Source organism: Chamaea fasciata, unplaced genomic scaffold (genome assembly GCF_029207755.1).
Source record: "Chamaea fasciata isolate MVZ Bird 193981 ecotype frontalis unplaced genomic scaffold, bChaFas1.0.hap1 SCAF_7, whole genome shotgun sequence".
Classification (NCBI taxonomy): domain Eukaryota; kingdom Metazoa; phylum Chordata; class Aves; order Passeriformes; family Sylviidae; genus Chamaea; species Chamaea fasciata.
In genome coordinates, this window is record NW_027094092.1 from 13,035,377 (window position 1) to 13,063,142 (window position 27,766).

Below are 27,766 nucleotides of genomic sequence, written 5' to 3' on the forward strand. Positions count from 1 at the left end.
TTTTATCCATCATTCCTTAACCCCGGACATACCCAAGGGTTTGACTATGATTTTTCTGATTAGCAGTTAAGCAAACATATAATACTCTATATATCAAAGCTGGTAAGTGTAGGAAAAAATGAGGGTTTAGGCAGAAAAAAAAAAAATCCCTCATCGTACCATAAATCGGTGGAATTAAACACTATTAAAAACTTAAAGTACACTTCAAGCAATTTTTTGCATTTAATTCCTAAAAAACTTTTTTGGTCAAATCCCATATGTTGACCTATGACATTGTTTAAATAGTGCCAAATTTTCTTGTCATATTCCCATTACTTTCACAACCACTGATGCAGTGCAGAAATGCTACTGTGTGTCTCTATGAGGATTAATTTACCAACAACTCTTCTCCTGGGAAAGCCCTAAGATGGAGGTTAATAAAGGTCAAGCAAAAAATAAACACTTTACAGTATTTTTTGAATCCATTCCTCAGGAAAATCAACTTATAATAAAAAGGTCTTTGTGCAATTACTGCTATGGCACTGGGGCGTGAAAGAAACTAGCTTTACGCAGCTATTTCTCTCATTTTAGCTGAGGTAAGCCTGGCTGTGTGTTTTAGGTTACGCATTAAACTTGGTCAAATTGGAGTTGATCCCCATGTGCCCAGAACAGGCATTCAGCTCTGATAAAATGGTGCTGGTTTTGCTGTGTGGTGTTTCTATACATTGGCTCTACAGGAGGACAGCAAAGGAAAACCACACGTTTGTCTGACAAAATCAACTGTACTGAAAGAAATTCAATGCAATACAACTTGCACAAATTTCCATCAGTTCCTAAATAACATCTAATCAAATGGAGCCAAAACCATAAGAAATATCCCCCACATAAAGTATTTACATGGGGCTGCAAAGGTACAAGACTCCAACACAGCCTTACAAGACACAGAAGAGATCAGAATGCTGTGGTTTGAGTGAAGGTGCAAACATATCCACTGCAATATTTCACACCATTGTGTCATAATTTGAAATGTATCATAACAAAATCCTACAATGCATTCCTGTAGATTTTGATCTACTCAGCTGTATAGATTTTGTCTAAACTCTCAAATGTAAGTGTGGGGAATTACCATTTCAAGTTCTAGCTATTCTTCCTATTCTGATTGCAGGAACAGCTCTTCAGTCTATGTAAATCAACATAACTTTGACTAAAGGTTACATTTAGGCTATAAGTTTAGATTTACAATTAAAAGACTTATACAGACTGAAAAAAGGTCATACTGAAAGGCCGCCATTCCCTCCCCCGGGTCTTCCCTCTGGCACATATGAAATACTATTCCTACGTAAGTGTTGGTTTCACACAGAATTATTATATACATATAGGTGTCCATTTACAGCACAGGTCAACTGAAAAGCACAAATAAGCACTGAGAAGGAGGAGCATGTAAAAGTGTCACTGATCACAGAATTATTTAAAAGTATAAAATGAATGCAAAAAAATCCCATTAGCTCCTTAATATTTGACAATTACTATTCTTTAGAGTTTTATGAAGACAATGGGTTTGATTTTACTGAGAGGGGAGAAATTGGGAGGAGGGGTTGATCTGTGTACTTCATAAAATCGGCTACATGCCCAGAAATTTTAATTGCTGAGATGTTCCTCAGGTCTTTCTGAAAACCAAGACGGGAGCAGATGCCCAAGAAACACTCTGACTCTGTCTCTTCCCATTCGTAAAAATAGCACATTGTTGGATCGGCACTTTCCCCTTTTGTCTCCTCTGTGCTAAGTCGTTGATGATGCCATTTTTTGCCATCTGCCCCAGAGCTTCATTAAAGATACATGAATGGACTAACTGGGCTGCTATCTTGTGAGGAACAGGTGCTATTGTTTGTCCCCAAAGACTTGCACTAAAGATCTCACTCAGAATACTTGAGAAAGAGCATCTGCAGCAGTCAGTCAGAGAGTAACTTGGCAGAGCCCATGCTATGGGCTAATATGCAAACAGAGACACTCAGGGGGACTCATTTTCTCTTTCATGAAGTTGGTTTTTTTGAGGGTGTTTTTTGGGTTTGGGTTTATTTGTTGGGTTGGTTTTTTCAGGGGCTTTTTGTGGATTGTTGTTGGTTTTGGGTGATTTTTTTTTTGGGGGGGGGGGGTTTAATGGGTAATAAATATTTGATTTTGAACAATTCTGCTGGTATGTCTTTTTAACTGAATGTACAAACCCTGGAGGTGACCGGAATATATTCTCTCCAGAATTCAGCCCTGCTACCTCAAGTATATTCGACTTTTACATAAAGCTACCTCATGAAATTAATCTTTGTTTCTATATAACAAGCTCAGGTTTAACTGTGTTAAACATAAAAATCTGCCAAGATTAGGGAACACTTTAAAGGTGGTGTACCATTCCTTTAATATCCCATCACAACTCTGACGGCCCTTGGGAACTGATTACAGCACTTCCTTGCCTGAGATCTAAGTCAGGAAGCAACTTTAGAGCAAATCAGCCCTGATTAGTTCAAGAAGCAACTTCCAATTTGATTCTCCCTGAAATAATAAAAGCTGGTGGCCTGTTTGATAAACCGGGCAAATCTGCAGTGCTTTGTCCCACAGTTCTGTGAGTGACAATCTGAGAAGTTGGCTGAACAACCCTCCTTCTTAAAAAGTCATTGATAGTGTTTTACATGGAAAATGTAAGCCAGAGTGATATGTTATACAAAAATAATGCTTTGAATTAAAATGATCTGCCTCTTTTGGATAAGGAGCACAGCACATTTAGTGAGATTGAAGAGGAGGAAGAGTTTTATCTTTAAAAACCAAAGCTGCCTCTACAACAACTAACATTGCACTTAGAGAAGTAAAGGCATTCAGAGAAAAGGGTGGCAGCACTGCAAGCAAAGATGCAGCTCACACATTTCTGCTTAGCTGTGAGGATCACAGGTTTCAAGAGCAGAAGTAATCCCACCCTATAATGGCAGATGAATTCCTCTTCCTTTAGAAGATCAAACTTTGCAAGTCGCCTCTCTCTGCAAAATCTACTTCAGTAAAGAGCAAAAGTGCCATCTTTTTGAGAGTAAGCACAATCCTTATAGTATTTTATCCGTTCTTTAAAGCTTCTTTTCTTTTTTATTACATCCAGCACTAGTATAAGCAGTGTGAATGGCTAAATATGCTCTAATTGCCTAGAATAATCCAGCATTGCTATTTAAAATTATTGCCATCCCTTTATTCAACCAATTAGATCGCTGGACCCTGTTCTCAAACTATGGAAATTATGAGATTTGTTTTGCATCTAACAGACTACTCCAACACGAGTTAGCTGAGAAATCAATCTCTGAATTTACCGAATAGATTTTTTCTTTTCCTTTAGTTTAGGATGAACAGAATCTTTTGTTTGTGTGATGTTCCAGCTCCTGTGAGAACCTAAGCTCTTCACAGGGAGGTTTAGACTTTTCATAGTTTAAATTTTAATTTCTACCTAAGACTTCTTAACTTCTTGAGTAATTGGTACACCCAGACCACCACTTTAACCTAAGCCCTCACTGAACTTTGAATTTCCATAGTAAAAAGATGTTGGAAATTTTCTAGTCTCTCACTTAGAAATTACAGTGTAACAGATTTCCAGGTAATGGCAATATATCAAGTAAGGATGTGCATTTTCAGACTGCTCAAAATATGTTTATATGATAGAAGTAGTGGTCATAACTGATAGCTCAACAGGTTGTACTTTAGCTTGATTTATTTTAAAATAAGCCTTAATGGCACTGAAAGAAGTGTTTGTGCCCCCAGAACTATTAGTGCAGGATTTTTAATATTCTATATATGATACATATTTACCTCAGCTGCATTTAAAATAGTCTGTATGCAATACATGGCACTGCTACTTTCATATCACTGTTAGATTTCTATTTATTTCAATAGCTCATGTTGGGCTTTGTTATTTTTTGTAAGAGAAGAAATATTAGAAGTTTTGATAATTTAAATTTTATTTTGACTGAGTAATTTTGGGGGATGCTGCAAGAACACAAACAGCATGTTACATAAGAAGTAGGGACTTCTTTTATGAAAACTTAGTATGTGAAAGTCAGAGGGACTGTGCTTAGCAGCTACATGCTAAGATTTCTGCAGGTTTGAGCTTAAATCTCTTCCCCAACTCTTCCAATACCTTAATGAATTCATGCCATCACTGACCCCTTTCACAGTCCCAGAAATGATCTGTTTAGGAAAACTGCAGAGGAATTTTTTTTTTTTTTTTTTTTTTTTTTTTTTTTTTTTTTTTTTTTTGCAAGTGCCGTTGGTTACAATTGAGTGGCGTGGCTGTTTCATTTGTGCTGTTCTGGTGGAGCACAGTGACCACAAGGCCAGGTTAGGTGTCCAGATCACTTGTGAAGGATTTGGCTTCTTTATGTGTAAATTTGGCTTAATGGCATCAACGCCCAACATCCCCTGATGTAAAGATAACATGTAAGGGTGGACCCAAACACTTAAGTGAGAAATCCCCTCTAGGGAACAATCTCAGGGAAGCTCCTGTGGCTCAGCATGAGGAGGAAAGGCAGTTGGAGAACGATGGTTCCAGAAGACCCAAAGTGATGCCCCAGTCACTGTGTCATAGCTAGGACACTGATAATCATGTCAATGTCGTTCCCACACTGAAAATTATTCAGAGACTCCTTTCTGCTCCTGCTAGCAATGCAGAATCGCTGGAGATCTGTCTGTGTTGGGAGGTATATTGTGTTCTAATTTATCCGCCATCTAATTATCTACAGTCTAATTGAAAAATGTTTCCTCTGAGTGAAAGTACATGAGCCACAAAGAAAATGTCTGCCAATGGGATCCCAGGAGAAGTGTTGGCAAGTAAACTAAAAAAAAAGATGCCATAGATTTGCAAAGTGACAACATTTCAGACTGGAAATACTATGGAAAAAATATGTAGCCCACTATTGAATTTGTAAAGGGATTGTAACTGCTATTTTCTTTCTTTTCCCCTATCATTTTTTTTCCATTTGTCCAATACATCCAGCATGATTTGGAGATTTAAGTCTACTGCAGTGGCCACAACATTAATGTGAAAATTGCAACCATGATCATACAGCAAAACAGAGGATCCTTATTTTTTATTATGTTTTTTCCTCACCACTTTGAAACTTGAAATTAAATAAACTTAAATTCCATCTATTTGGAAAACCAAGAAGGAAGCTGCAGAAAAATACCGACAACATCACTGAAAACAGAACAGTTTCAAACACTAGATATCATTTCATTTCTATTAGCTTCTCATTATGTTGCCCTGGTTTTATCTAGCTCCTTAACTATCTGGAAATATAGAATTCAACTAAGGATGATCTCATGAAGTTAGAAGTATGATAAATGGTAATTAAATCTATTTAAATTGTCTGTATTTTAAGAAACTCTCACTAGGAGGGATGGAGAACATCTCTGCTATAGAGAAATAAATAAAACATGTTATGCAAAAGTGAATTTATGGTTCATTTGGAATTAGAGATCTACCACCTTTTCAATCCATACAAATGCATAATCTTGTCAATTAAATATTATTGTTAAGGTCTAGTAGTATGTTAAAATCACTTTAAAGTGCAACTAAGGAAAATTCATGTGTGTTTATTACTCCTTAAGGGTCTATTAGTGGGTATTTTATTCAGATTTGTGTTGTAAAATCTGCATAAACTCAGCATATTGTTATCCCCATGTGTGCATTTGTTTGGTTAAAGCATAACAGCAAATCTCTATTACTGCAACTTCTGGAAAAGTCAAGAGAACTAAAACAGTCCTAATTTTAATCAGATACAAACAGTTATCTCTACAGAAGTGAAGAGTTGACTATTATGCAAATTGTCACAGTTAGTGGTCACCAAGACATCACAGAAGACTGAGCAAGTCAATTATTTCAGATATTTCCAAAGACTAGTGAAGATGTATGTTTCTCATCTGCACCTTGTCTTATTCATGCCAAAATAAGAAAAATATTGCAGCCTAATGATACTTGTTGATATTTTTTATACGCGAAAGCGCCATTACTTCAGCTCAAATCTAAATTATGTTAGAAATCCCTTATGAGCTCTGTTCTTATGGTAATATCAAAATGTGCAAGATTTTTGGAGTACATTGACATTTCCTGTTGGTGGAAATATTGAGAGCAAGAGATACTTTAAAATTTGTGTTTGGCATTGCTACTTTCGAGCACAGTTTTTCCCCACACATCTTTTCAAGACAGAATTCTTTTTTTTTTTTTGAATACTTACCATCACTAATTATTAACATGAAACTAATTCCCTCAATGTATGGTATAAAAAAATCATGTCAGACCACAGAACTGATGGTTACTAAAGGAATGATTGTCTTTCACTTTAAAGAGAATGTCCAGCAGAAGTAGGAATAAAAACAAAAACATCTTTCAATGACTGATAAAAAAAATCCTTCTGCACTGTAGAGGCAAAAAAAGGTGCAACAAAATAGAACACATTTAAACAAATATAGAATATATCTGAAATTCAGGAGAGCACTGATAAAAATGGGAATTCTGCCATTTTCTTCACTATGGGAAGAATTTTGTCCTGAGCAGCATATTTTTTTTAAAGCTTTGTATATTTTCACTGATATTCCAAGATTTGTAACTATATTATAATGTCACTACATAAGGACCTACTAACATATTTTACAAGTATTAATTAATTCAAGCTCAAAGACCCAATCAGGAGAGAGCAGTACAGCTACAGTTCACACAGGAGGACCCCCAAGGAGGCCTGGATTTCTTTTCCAGTGGCAGAAGTGGTGATGCATGGTGGATAGGAACCAATTCCATTGTCATCTGCTGTTTGTAAATGTTTACCACACAATTCTACCAAGAGCCACCCGAGGTACAGAGCTAGGGCTAAGTAGGGACATACTCTGTTGGAAAACCAGAAGGCAGTTTTGAGCTGGTCCATTCCAGCACTGCCCAGTTTAGCCCTCCAACACTTTCATAATGGCAGAATACAAGGGTGGAAGTGAAGCACAGGTGCAAAAAAAGGAGACACTTTTCCCATTCCACCCAGTCCTGTGGTTGATTTCTACTGGTATTTTTAATAAAGAAGATTAAATTCAAAGAGAAGGAGAGGCAAGGGTTGCTATTTTTCCTCAAGCCTAAATGCATAATATTCAAGAGACTAGGTCAAAGGAGTTACTCACATCCAGTGAGAGTATTCCTGCTCCTGTATATTTCTGAAATATATTTAATGCAGAATAGTAACCTAGATAACTTCCAGAAATCATATGATGTTTATGGAGTGTTTAGATCCAAACACAAAGGGTTATCAAAGGCAATTATGTGGAGAACTAGCTTCATGCAGAAAACTCCTGTGTCTAGAGATCAAAGTCAAATCAGAATACTGATTGCATGCAAAAATTAATTTGCTCCATCTCTTCCTAGGATTCCTCAGATTTTGGCATGATCTGACCATCTTTACTCAGAAAAGGATCCAAGGAACTGGTGTGTTTGCACAGTATGACCGAGGTGATTGCCACCACTGGTAGACGGTAATTATTGCAAATTTGGGAACTAGCACCGGAGTTTGTAAACTTCCAGGGCCGTACATACAGCCTGCGTGCTTCCTACACCAACTCCGCTCTCACCCCAGTGGATTTCATGGGCTGCTCAACCTTATGATTAATCTACAAAAACATTGTGAAAGAGCAAAATCATTGGAAAGGTAAAACAAGGCAGGAAATCAGAAAATATCTAAAATGAACAGCGGCTCCTTCTTATCCAACTTTAGGTTTTAAAATTCCAGCAACACCTATAGCTCAGATACAAAACCACACTGCTGCGCTGCCTTCCCTGCAGAGGATCCTGACAACTCGGGAAGGGACGCCAAATGCTCCCGTTTTCTGGCTTCCCCCAGTTTGTCACAACTCCAGGCGCGCCTTGGGGCTGGCGGACGGAGCCTGGCCGTGACTGCGGTGACCGCGCTCAGGTTGGAGTGACTCCCGCTTGGAACTGCGGGGCGATTCCTCCCGGCTGGGCTGGGCTCGGCGGGCGCTGGAGCCGCAGCAGCACCGGCGGAGCCGCAGCAGCAGCGGCAGCAGCGGCAGCGCGGCCGCGGTTCCCGAGCCCGGCCGCCGGCTCCGCCGCGCTGCCCCCGGCTGGGCCGTCACTGCGGGCTCGGAGCCGCGCCGCGCTCCGGGGCAATAACAATGGCCCTTTGTCCAGCTGTGGCCGCTTCCTCCTCCGCAGCCAGGCCTTATCTGCTCAGGAAATGCCTGCTTTAACTGACAGGTAGGAGATTAAATCTACAGCTGCCGAAACACAATCTCCGCTCTGTTAGATAGGCTCTCATTGAAAAGCGCTACAAACACATAATTTGTTTATGTTGTACCAGCAATCTTTGACAAAGCAGACTGTCTAGCTGAGACAAATGTGGTTAAACCCATTTATTGTATTATTTCTGCTACACAGAACAAGCTCTTAAAACGTAGAAACTACACAAGGCACAAAGCTCTAGCTGTCTCAAGAAATCAAGAATAGATGACTTCTTGTTACACTAGCCCCCTTTACACAGCATAGCATGTGCCCTCCTGGAAAACATCCACTGTGATTTCTTTCTTTTCTTTTTTTCACTCTCCCTCCACACCAACCCCTTCCCCCCCCCCCCCCTTCCTTTTTTCTTCTTTCCTTTTTTTTTTTCTTTTAAAGGGGATGGTTCAATGATGTTTATGTTTCCAGGTTTTAAAGTTTCTTTTGTTTTCTCTAGCATCAATAGCTATAAAACAACTAAGTCAGTCAAAGGATGCCTTTACTTTTAAGAAACAAGGGGATATTTTTTGAGAGACTACTTCTCAAAGAAAGAATCATTTTCCAGACACACTGTCTGGTCTTCCTGACTTAATGCATGCTCAAACCAAAGTTTTGCCTGACTAATGAATGCCGGACTGACACCCCCCACCCCTTCTCTCTCTGTTTTTTAATCATCAATCACCTATTTCTCAAAACATTACTTCATTTTTGTTACACCTTCTGCCTTATTTTAAAATAATATTGCTGGCTGTTTATTTCAAATGAAAGGCACGGGGAACTGATGAATTAAGTGTTTATAAATCTGAGTTTTCAGATTGAAAACAACCTTTTCCATAATGCAGAGGCTTTATAAGTAAAACCTGTCCTTTAGCCCGAGTTTCTTCTGGCCATATATTATTCCCAGTAAACTCTGCTACAAGAACTAAATGAGTGCTATATACTGAATCTGAGAAGGGCAATGCTTGAGGAGGAGGGCCTCAGAAACTTACTCCGGTGTAGCAGGACAGCCTCCCAGGAACACTGTGGCCCACAGCATTCCTGTCTTTCTATATTTAAGACTCCATTCTCTGCCCATCTGCATCTGCACCTCCAGTTAATGTTACTGGGAGTTGTGTGCGCACACAGATGTGCTCAGCAACTGGCACACTGAAACATCCCTTCACTCTAGTCAAATTTAATAAATGAGTTTTCCCAGTGTTATTAATATAGATGCTCACAATAAGGAAGATCTTGTAAACCGTCGAATTGTTGCTCTAATGGATAATCATAATTAAAAGGAAAAGAAACAGGAAGACTAGTCAACATCTTAATGTTTTATCGTTCACATTACTTCTATAACCCTCCTGCCTCTCCTGGGGCATTCTCTTCCATACCCTTTTGCAGCATGTTGGTTTCCATATTATTTTATTTAACCTTAATCACAGCATTCATCTCTGGGTTTCAGAGGAAGCTGTAACAGAGCTACCCTACGAGCTGCCACTCAGAAAATTCAGTTTGGCATAAAATTAAAAAAGTATGCAATAAACTGGCTGAATCCATAGGGAATCCCTCAAACAGCATGGATAATGAGGGGAATCCATAACAGACATAAACAAACCCAGAAAGATGTCTGGGGCCAACATCATTATGTAAGATATATGCCCAAGATGTATGGGCATACGTTTGAATGTTCAAACTAAGCCCGTATTAGATTGATTGAATCTCAGCATGGGGCTCAGTTAATAAACAAACCTTGCCTTCAGAAAATATTTGGAGCTAAAATCATGTATTATAGCCAGGCACCTACTACATGTGGCACTAAGATGCCCTCCTACCTTAAAGCTTTGTTAAAACAGGATGGTAAAGGAAATTAGAAATCTGTACTACCAGAGGAACAGATACAATTTTCAGGTTAAGTGGCACCACTCTAAAAGCAGTTGTTATCCACAGACTGTATTTCAGTCTATGCACCAGGGGCATATGAAAAGAATTCACATTAAAAATTAGAGATCGTTTTGAATCTTTGGGCTTTGATTCACACTTCCCATGTTTTTTAAACATGTTACTCATATTCTCATAAAGGATACAACAATAATGCTAGCAAATCTTTCTGGTAATTATTAATTTCACTGTAGAATAGCTTTTTTGCTATGCTTGGCTTGTTAAAAAAATGTATTTTGCTCACCTCAGGGTACACCATTAGCTTGCATATTTGCTCTTTTCCTATTTTTCCAGGTTTTGTTTAAATATTCTTCTTAAACCTGTATATTAATCACTGCTCAGAGGGTGAAAGAATTTGCAGGAGCAGCTGAAGTACTACTTTTTTCCCAAAGTAGGAACTAGTTAGTGCTGACACTTTTTATTCATTGGAAGATGAATGAAAGAGAGACAGAGAAAGAAAAAAAAAAAGAGTAAGGATGAGGGCTGACTTGGTGGTAGAGAGTCCAACAGATGAGTCTAACCTAATAAAATCTTGCAAAATTGTGAGCTGCAATGGCGTGTCCATTGTATCTAGTGACATCCAGATCCAGAAAGTTATCCTTGTCATAATTTTGGTCGTTAGGTTGGGTAATCAGGAAGAAAGAGAAAGATTTCTACAAAAGTACCTATCCAAATAGGCTTCCAAAATCAGATCAGAAGAAAAAAACTTCTTGCAATAGCTCCGTTCCAGTTCTTACATCTATGTTTACCTGTGAGCTGCTGTACTCCATTTTGAAGCACAGTATTTTGGTGTTCAGCTACACAAGAAACAACTGCAAAATATTTCAGACTGTGTACCTGTAGCACCTTAGTTCTCCAGCACCATGTCCACAGGTGAACAGTAAGTACACTGAAGATATCTTCAGGGAAATTTGTTTTCTCCTAAAAAGTGGACTGTGGAAGCTTGTGTGTCGCACTTGCCATGACAAAGTCACACATCTTAACAAGCAGAAGCTTTCCTATTAGACTTTTTTTTTTTTAATAAAAGTTAGTATCTCTTTCTCTACATATATAAATACGTAAGTGTTATAAATATAAAAGCATATTCTACATATACACAGGTACATATAGAATAGACAGATCTGTACATATATCTGTAACACATTTCTATGCATATATTCTTTACAAATAATCTTAACTAGGCATATATTTTACATATATCTATATATGTAGAACATGCTTTCCTCTTGTTTTCCAAATCCCTGACTCTGGATTTCTGTGTTCTTAGATCCATCCATTTATACAATTCCCCTGCTGTACTCCTGGATAGTCTCCATTTAAATTACTTCCTGGGACACATAAAACCTGTGTTTCTGCAACGCTTACTCTGGGCAGACCACCTTTATCTGGAGTTGTACTTCGAGCATGATACATTTAACAGGTTTGCTGCTGAGTGAAGAAGTTAGCAAGCCAGCTGGGCTAATCATAGTTATTTGAGTAACAAAAAGAAAATGTTTTTTAAATCATTCTATCACTCACATTTATTATTGCTGGATTTCTTTCTGTCTCTTCTATTTATCAAATAATTTTTTTCTCCTTCTCTCAATCTCTTCACTTCTCGCCTTCAATCTCATTACAAAACTCTTAGCATTAGCTCTCACTTTTTCTGTTTTGGGGGATAGATTTTCTTGTATGCAAGACAGCTATCCAGCAGTAAATTCTTCTTTTTAGGCCACTGATATCAAGAAAGTGATGCCCAAAATTGTCAATAAATTTCCATTATAAGGAAGGCGGCCATAGTGAACATACATTTGGCTTTCTTGTCTTTAGGATGGTCATTGTCACAAATTCAGGAAAAGCTTAGACATAAAAGTAGCACCACATCAAGGAAATGAGGACACCTACAAACATCTGGTTTTTAAGATAGACACATGCAGCTGAAACAAATTAAAATTGCGATTTTCTAAAACCCTCCTGCTGCACTCAAGTGTCTTCAGAGTAAACAATTCTCTTACCCAAACTCCCTGTTTTGTTAGCCCATGATTTTCTCCACCATCTTTTCAGGTAAATAAGACTTTTCAGCATGTAATTTTCTATTTCAGTTTAGGTACCTCTTTGAAAATACCTTTTAGGTTGTTACGGTTGGGGCTTTTTTGTTTCTTTTCTCATTATAAATCAATCTAATTCCAAAAGTGGAACTAAAGAAAATACAAGGACATAGAATACCAGTAAAGAATTTCTGAGATGGGAGGGAAAAAGGACTGAACAGCATTAATGTGAGATGGACAGACCAGCTTATCCACATTATTTTTGACCCCACTGGTACTGCATTTGTAAGGGACATGAAGGGGAGAGGTGTGGTAATATATTTTAAGGAAAACAGAGAAAGAGGTTTTGCTTACTATTGGTCAGTAATATGTAGGAATTATTTAGTGCTTAGACCCAGAAATGTCCACCCATGCATTTTAGAATAGATCAGATGTCTCTGTGATATTATTCCTATCTGTCTGCTTTATTTTGTAGTTGAATAGAGCAATGCCCACTGCACTTTCATCCATTTGTGCATCTCACAGGTGGCTGATGCACGTGGGAGTGGGCTGTTTGCTGCTCTGTTACAAACAGCAGTACAAACCCAGCTCATCTCAGCACTCATATTGTAGTTTTTTCAGGGTACATCTCAAATCTCCCTCCTGGAAGCCTGGACCATGTTCAAATCTCTCATTCATTTTCCAAACTCACTGTCTGACTGGCTTTTGCTGTTACTACTCACTGCTATAACCTCTGTGCTGTGCATAACAAAAATCTTTCCCATCTGAGTTGTCTGCCATGGTTACTGGAAATCTGCTGTATGTAGCATTCCCAAGAGCAGGATAGGAAGGTACCTTTACTGCAAATGGATAAATATCACCTTTTCTTTAAAAGGAATGTTTACCCTCGCTGAAACCACATCTAATGGTGACTGCTAAGCTACCCCCACCTCTGAAATAGAATTCCTGTTAATTTGCATTTTACTCCTTCTGGTGTTGACATAATAACTGGAGCATATGCTCCTTTTCACTTTTCATCCCTTGCGTTAAGAAAACAAAATACTATTTCCCTTATATTTCACAAAACTTCAGTAGAAAATATAGCTAGGATAAAAACTATCTGATCACTGCCAACTTATGATGCTTTTTAACTGAGTTTGCATGATAATTTATTGCATGCTTTGTTTGTAAATGTGCTTCTGAAATAAATGAAGCATTTACAAATATGATTAATCTACAGATTCAGAAGCACGCAATAAAGAAACAAATTGCTGAGTGCCCTTGTCCTTTTACACAGAAGCTAAAACACAACTTTCAAATGTCTAAGACTGCCTAGCTTTATCTTTTCTTTCAATAAAGTTGTTTAAAATGGATGTTTTCAGCAACCAAATTTTTACTAAGTTCCTGGTTCCACTTTCATTTATACTAGTGTAACTCAGAAGCTACTGCAACATATGCTGTAAACGAACACCAGTGTAAACACTGTGTAGATGAGGTCAAAATAAGGCTGTTATTGTATGACTTTTAAAGTGCTCATGTAGATTAATATTCTCACCCCTTAACAGATTTAGACACATCAGCATGAACACAGAAATGCAACAAGTTGAAAATTCAAAGTACATTTACTAGTGTGTTTTATGCCACTCACATTTTCAGTCAGACCACCCAGAGCAAAGAAAAGAAAAAGCCACAACAAAAAAAGCCCTCTGCATTGTTTGCAATAATATGGAAGGAAATTGAGTGTATATTCTCTTCTTCCTGTATTTTCCAGCTAGATTAAGCTGTTGTCTTCACAATTGCCTCCCAGCTGCTGTGACTTGTGAAAACAACAGACCCTGCTCTGTTGTCTGCAGAAAGCCTGGATTGTTATGAGTAACTTTATTGCAGGCACATGAGTGTGTTAAGACTTTAAAACACGCTCAAATGTCATGTGCACACCCAGTGACGGGCAAGAATAATTATGAAAAAACAAGAATTCTATGTCTACGAAACAGTGTCAGACAAAATGGGCCATTCATTGTGTTCCTTTGGGAATGCTTGGACTCTCCAGCCAGAAAACAAAAAAGGCACTTTTTTCCTGCCGTAGGCTGAATACTTAGCTTTGCCATCTGAGCCCTAAGAAAACATGGGCCCCCTCTCTAACTACTGGCTGGCCCGCACACAGTAAAAAGTATTAATGTCCCCCTTTTTTCCAGCAGTTCCCTCTGTGTAGGCTGCGGCCAATGTAAAGTCAATGCAAAGACAAAACAGTTTGCCTAACATTAGCAAAAAAAACATAACTCTTGTGCAGTCTGAAAATCCCTCTGACACACAGAGGTTTTATTCTAAGGCATATCCCCTCTGTGTTGCAGCGAGTTACCGTAGCTACTGTTAATGCTTTTAGCAGGTAATAACTGCTGCCTGCTGCTCCCCTCCCAGCTTTCCAGAAGTCTGTGGGTGAATCAGATTGTGTGCAGTTGTTAAAAATTATTATCTAATTGCCTCGTTTGCTACTGTCCGTTCTCACTGTTGGTCTCCCTAAACAGAATCTGTCTGCCCCTGAAAGGATTCTTAGAAATTGAAACATAACGTGGCTCAGCTCAACATCAGGTCATTTTGGTATCAGTTTTTTTCCTCACAGGTGGACTAACTCCAGCCTCATCTTAAAAGTGATAAATTACAAACAAATGAAAAGCTCTTTGTGCTATTTCTAGTAATAATTTCTAGGTCAGACACCTTTTGTCTAATGTACATTTTTAAGCTAAGGTATCTCATTTGTCCATATTTTTTTGATCTAGCATCTATTCAGCATATTCAGCCAAGTGTTTGTACATCTTTAAAAGAGGTGAGCATGCCAATTCACTATTAAACTGGAGCAATGTTTCACAGAAATAGAAACAACACACAGTAACCTGGAAAATCCTTGTGTGCTACCCATAAAAAGACAAGAACTACTTTTTATGAATTTGGCCCAGTGTCTGAATATGGATTTGCAGGCTGTTATTTAAGACATTTAGCAAGGATTTTACCTTGCCATGCTCAAAGCAGTCCAGGAAATGAGAAAACAATGGAATCATAATTCAGAAGGACTCTAGTCCATCTGTGTGTTCATAAGGAGTGACAGAATGAAAAAAAAAAAGGGCAAACTGTAACTCCCACAATTTTCTGGGTTGTTATTTTCTTCACTAAACCCTCTTACTCTACATAGATAACATAAGTAGATTACATCTACAGCATTAAATGGGTTTTGAAAGGATATAGTACTTTAACATTAAATTCTTCCCTTCTTCAGGGCATGAACTGTCCTTCCTTATTTGTACATTGTGTAAGCAGCACCTACCAGAATATGACAGTGATCCTGACTGGGGTCTCAACCAACTGTGCAAATATTAGTACTTGTAATATTATAATAGGAGGCCATTATGGTTAACATTGTGTCATTCCAAGATATCCCAGGGGGACATATTAAAGATGAATGTGCACAGGTAAATTGTCTTGTCCTTTTCTAGAATCTAAAGGAGAAAGGTTTCAGACCACGTCTTGTCACTCCTAATACAAAAGTACAGGCTTAGCCTCAAACATGTATTTAAATCAGAAACATACAGTACTATGAAATGAACCATCAGGCCATCCACGAATTTGTTTTAACAATCCAACAACATCACCATTTCTCATTCATCCACTTAGCTTAATTTTCCTACCATCACTTTCATTGCTGAGGTTGTGTCTATTAAGCCATTTTTTGTGCATCATTAACTTTTAACCAGGCATCGATAGCTTTATTGTTTAAATTGCGTACGACTTTATTTAACGTCAGCATTTCTTCTGGCTCCTGACATGAAGTCACATTTTATAACTAATTAAATTGATCCCTGGGAAGCAGAAGCCACTAAACGGAATTATTCGTACCCAAGTGTCAATATATTAAATCAAAGGGCTAATGAGTTGGGTCACTGCTTCTTTTATCTGAAAGCTGCTGCAGAATAGAATTCGTACCAACCTCTACTTTCTGCTTTAACAATCAATTTTATTTAAACCAAAGGTAGCTAATTAATAAATTTTGTTATAGCCGTAAATAATACATTTAAGCCTGTTTTTACCACTTGCACACATGTTAAGGTCACTGTTTTAGGCAGAAAAAATGCTTTGTTGATATAAACTGTCTAAAAGTGTATTTTTTGAACACCCCATGTGCAAGGAACATTACTTCTAGGTCATAGGAAGCTTCCAAAATGACTTAAAAGGTGTTTTGTAAGTAAACAGTTTCGAGAACTTTTCAGTTTTCAGCCATTTCTATTATAGGCGTAAATCAAGATGAAAATTTGCCTCTTGGAACTGACAATACCGGCTAACGAAAGTGATTAAGAAATGACTAAATTTGTCATGTCAGCTTTTCCTATAGCTCTTGCAGCTGCTGAGTAATATTTTGGATGCTTTCACTATTTACATCTGGACACTACTTTTAAAATTCATCACCTAATAATTCATACCACTCACAGATTTAGTCATAGTTCAGCTTTCTTTGACAAAAGCTTGTAGATGGATCAAGAGAGCTATCTTTACTGTAGTTGTCTTCCACTACTCTGTTTATGTCCAGATTGTTTAAAAAGACGTTCTGAAAACCTCCCATGCCTCACAACCACATTTTAGCACCTATTTGTTTTGCTTGAGAACCAATGAAACTTCTCTTATTTTATAACCTTTGGAGAGTTCACCGGTATGGAAACAACAAGTCCACTTTGACACTAAGGTTTACAAGCTATTTATAACCTATAATTAGGCTTGAAATCAAAGGGCATTAAATAAAATCAAATAAAACCAGGTTGGGTGCCATTGCCATATTTTTTTTTTGAATGGGAAAGCAAAGATGAGTGAAAATACACCTTCTTGTAGCAGCCTAAACAACAGTTTCGATGCAGCTTTCCAGATGCATAAGGAGACCAGAAAAGGGGGTGAAATAGGACTTTCTCTTATTTATTCATCCTCTTCCCCACTGCAAATAGGACCCTGAAGAGACTGTGACTGAGGCACCACCAGCCTCAGCTAATCTACATCTATGGCTGCACCCTTCACGCAAAACAAACAAAGAAATTATAAACTGGCTTCAAAGAAATGCCTGAGCAACCATTGAAAGCAAGGCTGGGATTGTTCACTTGAAACTAATGGTTATTTTAACACATAATGGTGAATTGAAAATAGGATGGCAGAAACATCCTCCTAAAACTAGGGTTTGTTGTTTCACCACTAAGATCAAATGCAACACAAGGAACACCACAGATCTTTTTTAAAAAATGCATGTTCTTGTACCCACACATCATTTGCTTTCTCAAACAGTAAATTAGGGGTTTTCGGCCAGCACAGTGGTTGCCTTATAAAACAACTTTAAATAGTCACTTTTATCCATTTATAAATGGATATACTTTGGAGGGTCAAGTATGTGCCGTTGTTTCACACCACAAATGTTTTCTTTCGTTTCCAATGGTTAAATGTCATGAGAGCGCTTGACCCCACTACAGAACATCATTCAGTATCTGGGGGAAACCACAAATATGGCTGTACCTGTGGCTGGCATGAGATCATTTAAAAATAAAAGATCATTTCAAAAGTGGATTCTGCAAGAGTGAGACATTTGCACCTACAAATATTTATTAAATATGGACTGCCTTAATTTATATATTCTGTAGTCTTTATTCTTCTCTAATCTAAAGGGGTTTTTTTTTCAAATATATAAAACATTTGGGGCTATAGCAACTCTATCTTATAGTTAGATTAATGGGCTACCAGGAATGGTCATTGAATATATATATAATTTTTATTTTTCCCACCTAGATGACTCAGGAAAAAAAAATCTTTTTGATAAAACTGGGAAAGTTCTACACAAGTATTCATGTCTTTGATAGAAATAAAGAGTACTGCCTTTAAAGAAAGACTTAAAACATAATGGTGCTACAACTCTGTCAGCAACAGTTTCTGTGCAAAGCACAGAGGGAGTTTCACGTAAAGAATGTTTCAGAATTGGATTACAGACCTATGTTGTTGCCTGAGTTCACTGAAAACAAATTGCAGGCATGATGCTGGAGATGCACTGGAAATAAGTGCTTTAAGATAGACAACCGTAGCAAAATCCATTGATAGTATTCCAAAAATCAAGCTGTAACTGCTGCACCAGCAGCATTTAAAAATGGAACAACTGAGTTGAAAGAAAAAGAAAAGTTTGATTCAGGAAAGGTTTGAATTCTCCTCAGTTAAAATGGCAACAAATGTTGGCAAAACATGTGGGTAACAGAGGAGGAGGAAAAGAAAGCATTGTTTTCCCAAAGTAAAATGGTTCACTGCACACCACCCAGTTAATGTTGTTCAACCAATATTATAGTTAAATCACAGAGAAATCTGTTTCTTCAACTAAGCTACCTAGCAAAAATCCCAGTGATATATTTGAGGTTCAGTACTGCCCATGAGAAAACAAAACATGTGAACAATGTAAAATCTACCACTAAATATTTAGCAGTGGCCAAATAGAATTGCTGGGAAACTTATCTGTCATCACATTCAAAAATTGGTTTAGCTTATGGGTTTGGAGAGCTCTGCAAAATGTAAAAAAGAATGGCCCTTACTAGGGATATTTCCAAATTCTTTTACATGCTGTCTTTCACCAATGATTGTAAAACAATCTAATTATTTTTTTTAAACTCTGGACAATTTTCTTTCATTTTTACAAATTAGCGACCTGGAACACACCATTGAGGAAAAAAAAAATAATTTCTTATGGTTTAAAACAAAATCACTCCTTTTTATCCAGTGTCTTCAGTTTCTGGAGAAAAATTATAGAAATACTAGTGTCAAGTAAGTTACATTATGGGTGTCAGTATTAGAAAAAGTTATTCAGGATTCACAAGGGAGTTGGAGATAGACACATAAAATCCAGTTACCACACCACCAGTTGGGTTTTGGGGAGAAAAGTGGGAAGGGAGGGTTTGCAGATGTTAAACACAAACAGAGACATTAATAACCATTAAAATGGAAAAAGAATTGCTCACTAACATGCTAATGCCAATACTTTAAAAGAATTTTTCCCCTAGTTTTTGCCAGTGATTTCACTGTTATGCCATTGCTGTTACTATACTCCGGTGGAAAGTGATTTGTTGATATCCCCTTAGGTCATTCCAAGTTGTATGGAGCCTACAGCAATTAGCTGCTCATGTTTCTGTCAGTTTTCTGGTACTAGACCTTCCTTTTCATGAGATTTCTTTTCCCCCTTTTCATTTATATTAGATGTTTGTGGTTCTCTTGCTCTGAGCTATACAGTTAACAATTAAGCTGAAATGCTCGAGACCAATATGGTGTTCTTTGTACTCTTGAGTTAGCACAACGATTTCAGAAGGCATCTAACAGTCTGCATGAAGAAAGGCAGAGAAAATGTGGTAAGAAACACGAACTATTTATGTACATTTTTATGGTTTATCTTGGCAAATTTTTGCTTATGATTTTCTCTAAATGTGAGCTCTTGGATGCCTACATATACAGACACAACTAGCCTACATGCAAATTTCCAAACTGATGCTACATTCAAAATTGTTGAAGCAAAAGGACAGACTATCTTTATCTCTTCACTCCTTTGGAATTTGTATTTTAAATTCTGCCTATCTATATATTTGTGTGCATCTATTACCTTTTCTCCACAACTTTAATAAACCCAGCATTTTATGATTAGTTAAAAATGAACAAACTTTAGGGATCCACATGCTTTTGGTGCAATAAACTGAAGGTTCAAATTTTTTAACCTAGACAATTTGGTGCCTCATTTGCAAGTGTACTTTGGAATTATATGTCTAAATTATTTTCACTTCATCTGAAAAGTTGTTGTAATTAATTGCTTCTGCCACAAACTGTGCCCAGGAAGTTGGTAGAGTAAAACCAGGCTAGTCTGAGGAGTATCAGGACATTAAAATACGTCAGTAAGATGCTCAAGATATTTTAATGAAATTTGGAAGCAATAATTGCATTGGATTTCTCTGGCAAGTTGAATATACGTCGTTCTGAAATATACATAACAGTTATCATACATGAAATTTATTTTCATCCATTCCCTGAGCAAAGAGAAGGATAATTAAAAAGCAGAGCTCTAGGAAACTGGATGATTTCATTTTGCAAGGATTTGTACAACCTCTTCTTCATTTTTTTGTTGAATTACTCAAAGTGAAGCAACAGCTAGCTGATCCAAAGTCAGAAATCATGCCAGCCTCACATGAAAATCACTTTCCGGACTTTTAAATACATTCTAGTTAAGTTTGAAGCATGTAAATTAATCCTGCTAAGGGTGAAATTAAAAGAATTCCAGTAACAGATGAGTATTACTGGTTGAAAGAGTAGTAGTGATAAAATATTTCTCAAGTACTACAGAAAATCATAGAAAAGAACTGAAGGCTTAGACACACTCACTAACAGAGACAATTTGGGATTTTGCTAGTGCTAACAGGCATGCAAACAATTTTTCCAGGCCACTTTCCAAAAGCCTCTGAGAATACAGCCTTAAGTGAGTGTAGTTTTTCATGAAGGATAAGAAACTGACAGCCTAAGAGATGCAAAACTTATAGGCAGGTATAGAGTAAAAATACTATCACTAGTGAAAACAAAACAAAACAAAACAAAACAAAAAAAGGATGGATCAGTGATACTAAAAATTAAATGAGTTGGTGATATTTCATCTTTGTGTTCATCCATCTCTGTAGCATATGGCTTTTGTACTTTGTATGAATCACAATGAAGCATCAAATGCAAAAGTCAAGAGTCAAGTTCACTAAATACTTAAAAAGAATTCATAAAAATGACTCTTTCTGTCAACTGCTCCCATTCAAAGGCCTGAATGAACAGCCTTTATAAATATGGGGTACTCATGGAAGCCTGCACAGCCAAGTATGCCTGGAACCAGATATTTCCTATGTGAATAACTAGACAGGGAATTTTCAAAGGCTTGTAGTAAGCAGTTTCAGCAGCAAATTCTCTCAGCCCTTAGTCACATGTTCCTTAAAAGGAAATCATTAGCAATCTAAAAACTCCCTTTCTTTAGTGTTTTCCAGTGTATGCTCAGTGTACTGAGACACATTATAAGTGATATTAACCTGTGCCTGAAAGAGCAACCAAGTTTATACTCTCCTGGAAAACACCGTGCACATCCACTGAAGATATATTATGTACCTAGCATGTTCCCCAGTTCATATCTCCCACGTTATTCTGTCCCTACTTAATAGGTAATAAAGCCACATTCTAAAACATTTTAAAGTGGTCTTCCACTCAGGCTCAGGTTATCTGTGTTCAATTCCCAGTTCCACCCAGGCTTCCTGTGAGACCCTGAGCAACCCACTTAAGTGTCTGAGTTTCTTGCCTGAAAAATAGGATAAATAAAAGTTCCTTTCTATAACCCTTCTTTTGAGTTTTATCTAGCAAGATTTTGCAGTTCTTTAGGGAGAGGAACATCCCTTGCTTCTTAGAAGCAATAGTGACTGAAGAGTCTAAGATCATCCCTACGACGACAAAACATCCATGACATTTGAACAGGACTGACTCTACTACAGTACCATTCCAATAGCCTCAGTTCAGCTCTATCAGTGACCTGTAGTCAATGTCTTCTATTTCAGGGGGAAAAAATAATTCCAAGAAATAGTAAATGGCTTTTTGATAAGTTTTAAACAACAGGATAATGTGTTTTTAGAGGACAATTGCTAATTTCAGAAGTGGAATGAGATCTTTCTTCCATATTTCCTAACCAATTGCTCAGATTTATAAGTATATTGAAAATAATCTATCAAACCTTTGATTTTTATTTTTATGTCCTTTCACAAGTACACACTTGCTACATATAACCAGCAACACAAGAACTACTATTATACACTATTAAATACACACTATTAAACTGTATTTTTAATCTTGTTTTTCTGGTGACAGGTAGGAAGCTTATGAATTTCTCTCTTTCTCATGGTTTATATTGTCACCAGTTATCCCTGATAACTGGATAAATGGTCTGGTAGAGTAGAGCTGGGCAGAGTTTATGCAGTGTATGTGTATGCAAGAAGCAAGATTAGATGTGTAGTTTGACCATTCAGGATACCTTGGGTATATGGTAGAACTAAATGCTTGAATTGGGGGATGATTGTATGAATTAGCTGTAGCTATATTTTTTTTTTAATTCAAGAAATAAATTATACAATCAGGCTATTTTAAAATGAAAGACCATTAACAACAAATCTTTTTGAAACATCACTGTTCAGATATTTCAGTTTCTTCAGACCTTTGATTATACTTTTGATTTTAATGCACTTTTAAACAATGAATGAGTCAAAAAACTGTACACTAACCCCTTTTCCATAACTGTAGCAATGAATATTGAAGTGAAAAAAGCAAAGGAAAAATGGCAGAACAAACTAATAGACAGTGGAAAGAGGATTTCTTAGACACCCGGCGGAGAGAGACTTGTCATGCATACGTATCTATTTCCCACCTTTACACTGTCTGTATGCATCACAGTAAAGTTCTCACGTTATTTTACCTAAAATTCTCCTCCTATTAATTATAAAATTACTCAGAAGAAACTCATGTTCTTGTAACCATATAAGACTAGAACTACTCCCCAGTAAAAATTTCTGTCAGCATAAAGGAATGACCTATATAAATACTGTATTTTTTATTATTCAGAACTTTCTTCATTTTTTCCAGTTTTTCCCACCACTCTACTTAATATTTCTGCATGTTTTTTGCCAAAACAAATTCAATATCTTTGATGGTGTGATGTGTGTATAATCCACTTGTGATTTTTCAGTTAAAGAAGCTATCCCAAACTCAAGGGTGTTATAACTTTTTTCTACTGCTACTCCATATTTTCACTTATACCCCTGTGTATTCGCATATGCATTTTAAATACTTCTCTAAAACACCAATAATCCCTCTTTGAAGTACTGAATGGAAACCAAAAGATCAGACATTTTTAGTTCATGACTTTTCTCTCACTACAGGAAACACTCTGAGATCATAATTTGAAAGCAATTTCTCTTGTCTTCCAATCCTGAGATGTTTTCCACAGCAATATTTATTCCAAGTAGACAGATTTTGTTTGGAAGTGTTACTAGGCCGTAGGTCGTAGATCAACCAACAACAGGGAATATCTCCAGTCCTTGTTTGCTTCAGGAGTGCAAACTGTTAAAAGGCGGCATGAGAGGTTTCACAGGTTCAAGGGCAAATACAGCCAATGGATTTGTGACTTTAAGGAATTTGACTTCACTGTCTGCTGAGGTGAAAGCTTGAAGTGAAGCCTTTCCTGTGATTGTGGTACTGAGAGGGTTTCCGCCCTTTTGGATGCTCTCATTCAGCAAGTTTTCACACAGATACTTTTCATGTAAATATACGTCTAAGAAACCCAACCTGTCTGAAGGAGTATGGAAAAAAAAAACCCTCACCTCAGTCTAGCTGTCTGCTTTCACCAAGCTTTTAAGAACTCATTTCTACTTGAAACATCTCTTTTTCTATCAAATTCCAGTGAAATCCACCAAAAGTTTGTGGCACATGCACTTCAATGCACATGGCAGAGCTGCACAGAGCTCATTTCCAGGGGCAATCAGGCTAACAATACAAATCTAGTATCTTCCTTTTCTACTCAAATTGCCAACCTGACAGCTCTATAAAGTGAAGCTCCTTCTTCTCTTGCTGCCATGCACTACAGCAAGGTCCCTTCACAGAACTGTCATGCCACAGACAACCTTTGTAACAGCAGATTTCAGAAGGAAAAAGCTAAAAACTCTGACAATTAAACGCCTCTTGCAGGATGTGACACCTCCCTCCTAAAAGCAGAAATTCTTCCCAGCCCAGTGGTCTCTCTGCAATCCCTCTCCTTTCCCAGGCACTTGTTCCTCTGCTTGCTCTCCTGCCAGCCCTCATGCCCCCTTTTCTGTGAGCTTATCTTACTAAACTGAGAGTGAATCAGACCATGTAGCTACTGATTTCTGCGCTTTCTGCTGAGGCAAACAGAGATTTCAGGAACTTTGGGACTTCCTTTCCCCAGAAAGATTCCTCTGATCTGGAGTAGCAGTCCAAGAACCACAGCAAATGCAAGATGTGATCGATGAGTGAGTACTGGGTAAAAGAGTAACACTTAGGTCAAGCTTTCCTTACATGTGAGGGTTAAAATGTCCTGCTGTGCCTCTGTAAGACTGAGCCTGTGCTCAGCTGTTTCTCACACAGTCCTGGATTCAGGCCACATCCAAGCAAAGTTTGGATCCCATGTCAGGTGGACGCTGCTCCACTGCTCTCACACCTAGGTCTTCCTTCCGAGAGAGGCCCAAAGGGCTGAGCAGGATGGATTCCATGGTGCACACCTACCCACCTCACTCACAGGGGCAACACCCACCACCAAGCTGTGGGGGACTCCTGCAGTTCAGCCACAGAGATGGGACATAAATCGTGGAAAGGCATTGGGAGGAGCATAAACTCAGCCAACAAAGAGTCTAGAGCTATCGGCCCAAGAGATGCAGCAAGTGGCTTCCTCTGAGAGTTACAGTTTTTAAGATCTTTTCATGATAGTGTGTCATTTTAAGCATCATGAAAAATAAAAGAGATAGATCCCCCCAGTCATTCCTCAAATATACCACACTTTTCCTGGTTAGAAAGTTTGCCCAGCTTCCCTAGCACAAGATCACTGAATGCAGGTGAATCCTTATGAGGAACTGGACTGGTGTGCTTATGAAATGAAGCCCTTTATATTAGAAACAGGGTTTATAATAAACCTATCAACAAACATACAGGGAAAGAAATACAAGCTGTCAGGAAAAAAATATGGAGCAGAGATAAAAATTAATAGTGAAGTACTTGACAAAGTACCACACTTTGTGCAGGCACAGTTGTACCTCTTTCCTAAGATACACAAAAAGCAGCTCAGTATATTTTAGGGCAAATATTTTCTAGCTTCAAATTAAGGAAAAATAACTTAAAAATTATGGATTAAATGTGGAAGCTACAGATCTGTCTGAAACGCTCTTACTATAGTGATACCCTCATGAAATTAAAGGACTACTCTTGCACCTGGTGTGTTAGATAGAACACCTGATCCCAGAGTATGGAGCATTACAAAAAGGAATAAATGAACTGAAACTTATATCTAAAAATATAATTTAAGTTCCCAATGCACCAAAACCTCAATTATTTCAGTCAGTTCCATAAATCTGATTTAGATAGGACTATTGTCAGCAAATTCATAATATTGCTACCAAACATTCAGAAAGCATTCGTTTCACAAAACCTTATGAGCATAAAGTGAAAAACATTTTAACTATGCCTCAGCAATGCCAGCATAACAAAAGGAAGAATCTGAAAGCTACAGCAGGTGACAGATTAACTGTTTCTTTGGAGAAAAATCTCCCAGTAAGATCTTTTTTCAAATTGTGCAGTGTATTCCAAGCAAATCACTGAAACTCCAAACAAAATTCAAACTGGTAAATTTGCAGAAAATATGTAGGCTGAGATGAAGTGTATCACCACAAATGAAATCTTTTTCATTCTCTTTCCTCTGACATGTGCAGACCTTCTGCAATGAAGGGAAGAGAGCATTATTTTGCTCAGCACCCAAGGCTCTGTTTCCATGGGAAGCATGTGCCTATCTAGAGCAAGTGGTTTGGTAAGAAATGCTTGTTTCCCATGGTTTTGCATGAGATGCAAAGACAGACTTTTCTTTCTCTGCTGTCTATTAAAGTATAAGCCCAGATCAAAACTTTGCCTGAACTTAGGGCATTTTAGCATCTCTTTCCCAATTAAATGATTGAAGTTCTAATATGGGGACAGGTTAGTCTAATGCCTTTACTTCCAGAACAAGCTGAAAGGCTTTATCAGGGCCACTAATTTCACAAAACTTAACTGAATGCCATACCTTTTAGACTTTTTCCTCTATCTCAAATATTATTACCGAATTACCTATTGTGTCCAAAACTCTTCAGCTGGAACTCGTACAGAGAGACACACAGCCCAGCTATTTGAAAGTTCTTTCCTTAGGAAATCAAGGTTAAAAATGCTTTGGTTTCAGGGATTGCACAGATTTTTTCTTTAAAAATAAATGCTGTGATAAACACAGGAAACAAACAGAGAGATTGACTCTGAAATTTGCACTCGTTATGAGCATTTCAGGACAGTAAGCTCAAAATAGTAATAAACCTTTCAGAAGACACAGGTGGTTGTTGGTAAACATAGAAAAATATCTAAGAAATGGGGAGAAGTTCAACACTGAGTCCAAGTGTCAGGCAGGAAGAATGGGAGAAGTGTTGATTATTCCTTCTTTCTTCAGTAGAGAGATATGCTACTTTTCTATGATTAACATTTCTTTCTAGTAACCAGACAACACTGCACCAAGGGTATAAAAGTTCATTCTTAGCTTGTAACAGTAAACATTAGTTCATCATCATTTTTTTTTCTATTGAAAAAAAACCTAAGTGAAGTTCTGTGGAGCCTGAGCTTTATTACTCTCCGCAGCTCCTCACAAAAGCCTCAGTGAAATCTGGGTCCTGTCATAGCATGACAAGAAGATAATCTGTGTGGGACCTTCTTTTCTGATTAGAAGGTGCTTTCTCTTAATCAGATGGAAAGAAACTCTCTTGGCAAGAAACCCCTCCTCCTCCAGAAAATGAAAGCAAATCTTTAGAGAAAGGCTTAGTCAGAATCTACATGGGGAATCCAGGTTAAAACCATTTTCCCAGGGCCTTATAACTACCAAATGTCCCTGCATATATGGGGCTCCTTTACTTCCTCTGAAGCAGTGTTTTAATCCAGGCGAGATTTCACCCTGCAATATAGGCCTTTGTAGCATTAATATCTTAATGGTCCTGGATGCTGCAGCTCATCAAGTGTTATGTACTTTGTCATTTCTAGGGAGAAAGGAAATAAATGGGTGACTTTAAGCCTTGACAGTTGTAAATCTGTTACCAGGATGAAGAAGGCAGATGTGCAGATGTACTGTTCTGTGGACGTCTTCCTGATTTTGCAGAGGTAAGTAGGATCTGGGACAGGTTTGTGGCTTCTATCCCACCAGAATTCATTTATTTAGTGAGAAGTAAGTGAAGATTATTTACCTAATAACAACTTTTAAAAAACCCTTCTCAACGAGTGCTAAGGAATACTGTGTTCTCTCCTACTGCTATTTTTCCCTTCTTCAGCATGAAAAAACAAAGCCTGGAAAGAGTAGATAAGCCAAGAGTCCTACATGCCATTCCAGTGATCCATCATCCATTCCATTCTTCTCAGAAAAGAAATAGTTCCCTTAAAATGCTACCCCTAAAGTCTTTAATTCTTCTTATTGCTAGAGGACTGTCTACACAGGAAAGATTTAAAGCATTTAAAATTTTGAAACTAGTTTTCTAAACACTATTCTAAACATTCTCAGCGCTCTTCAACCTGTAGATTGGTCAGTTACCACGTTCCTATACATACAATAGAAGCTCAAAGAATAAAAACTGCTCAGTTAATTCTATGAGGATACCTTCATATGTTGCCTAGATTATGTAATGGATATACTGAATCAAAATACTGAAATTAGGAAAAAAAATTTCTCTAATACTTTTTGAGTTAC

The 27,766-nt window shown here is 37.6% G+C and overlaps 1 protein-coding gene and 1 long non-coding RNA gene across 9 annotated transcripts in view; one reads left to right on the plus strand and one right to left on the minus strand.

Annotated features, from left to right (window-relative positions):
- Positions 1-27,766, minus strand: part of SOX6 (SRY-box transcription factor 6) — a 368,657-nt gene that overhangs the window by 100,103 nt on the left and 240,788 nt on the right. The window lies entirely within an intron of this gene.
- Positions 8,166-27,766, plus strand: part of LOC136292206 (uncharacterized) — a 34,412-nt gene continuing 14,811 nt past the window's right edge. Inside the window, exons 1-2 of the long non-coding RNA XR_010721853.1 lie at positions 8,166-8,248; positions 27,127-27,186. This is a non-coding gene — a long non-coding RNA (uncharacterized lncRNA). The remainder of the gene's footprint in view (positions 8,249-27,126; positions 27,187-27,766) is intronic.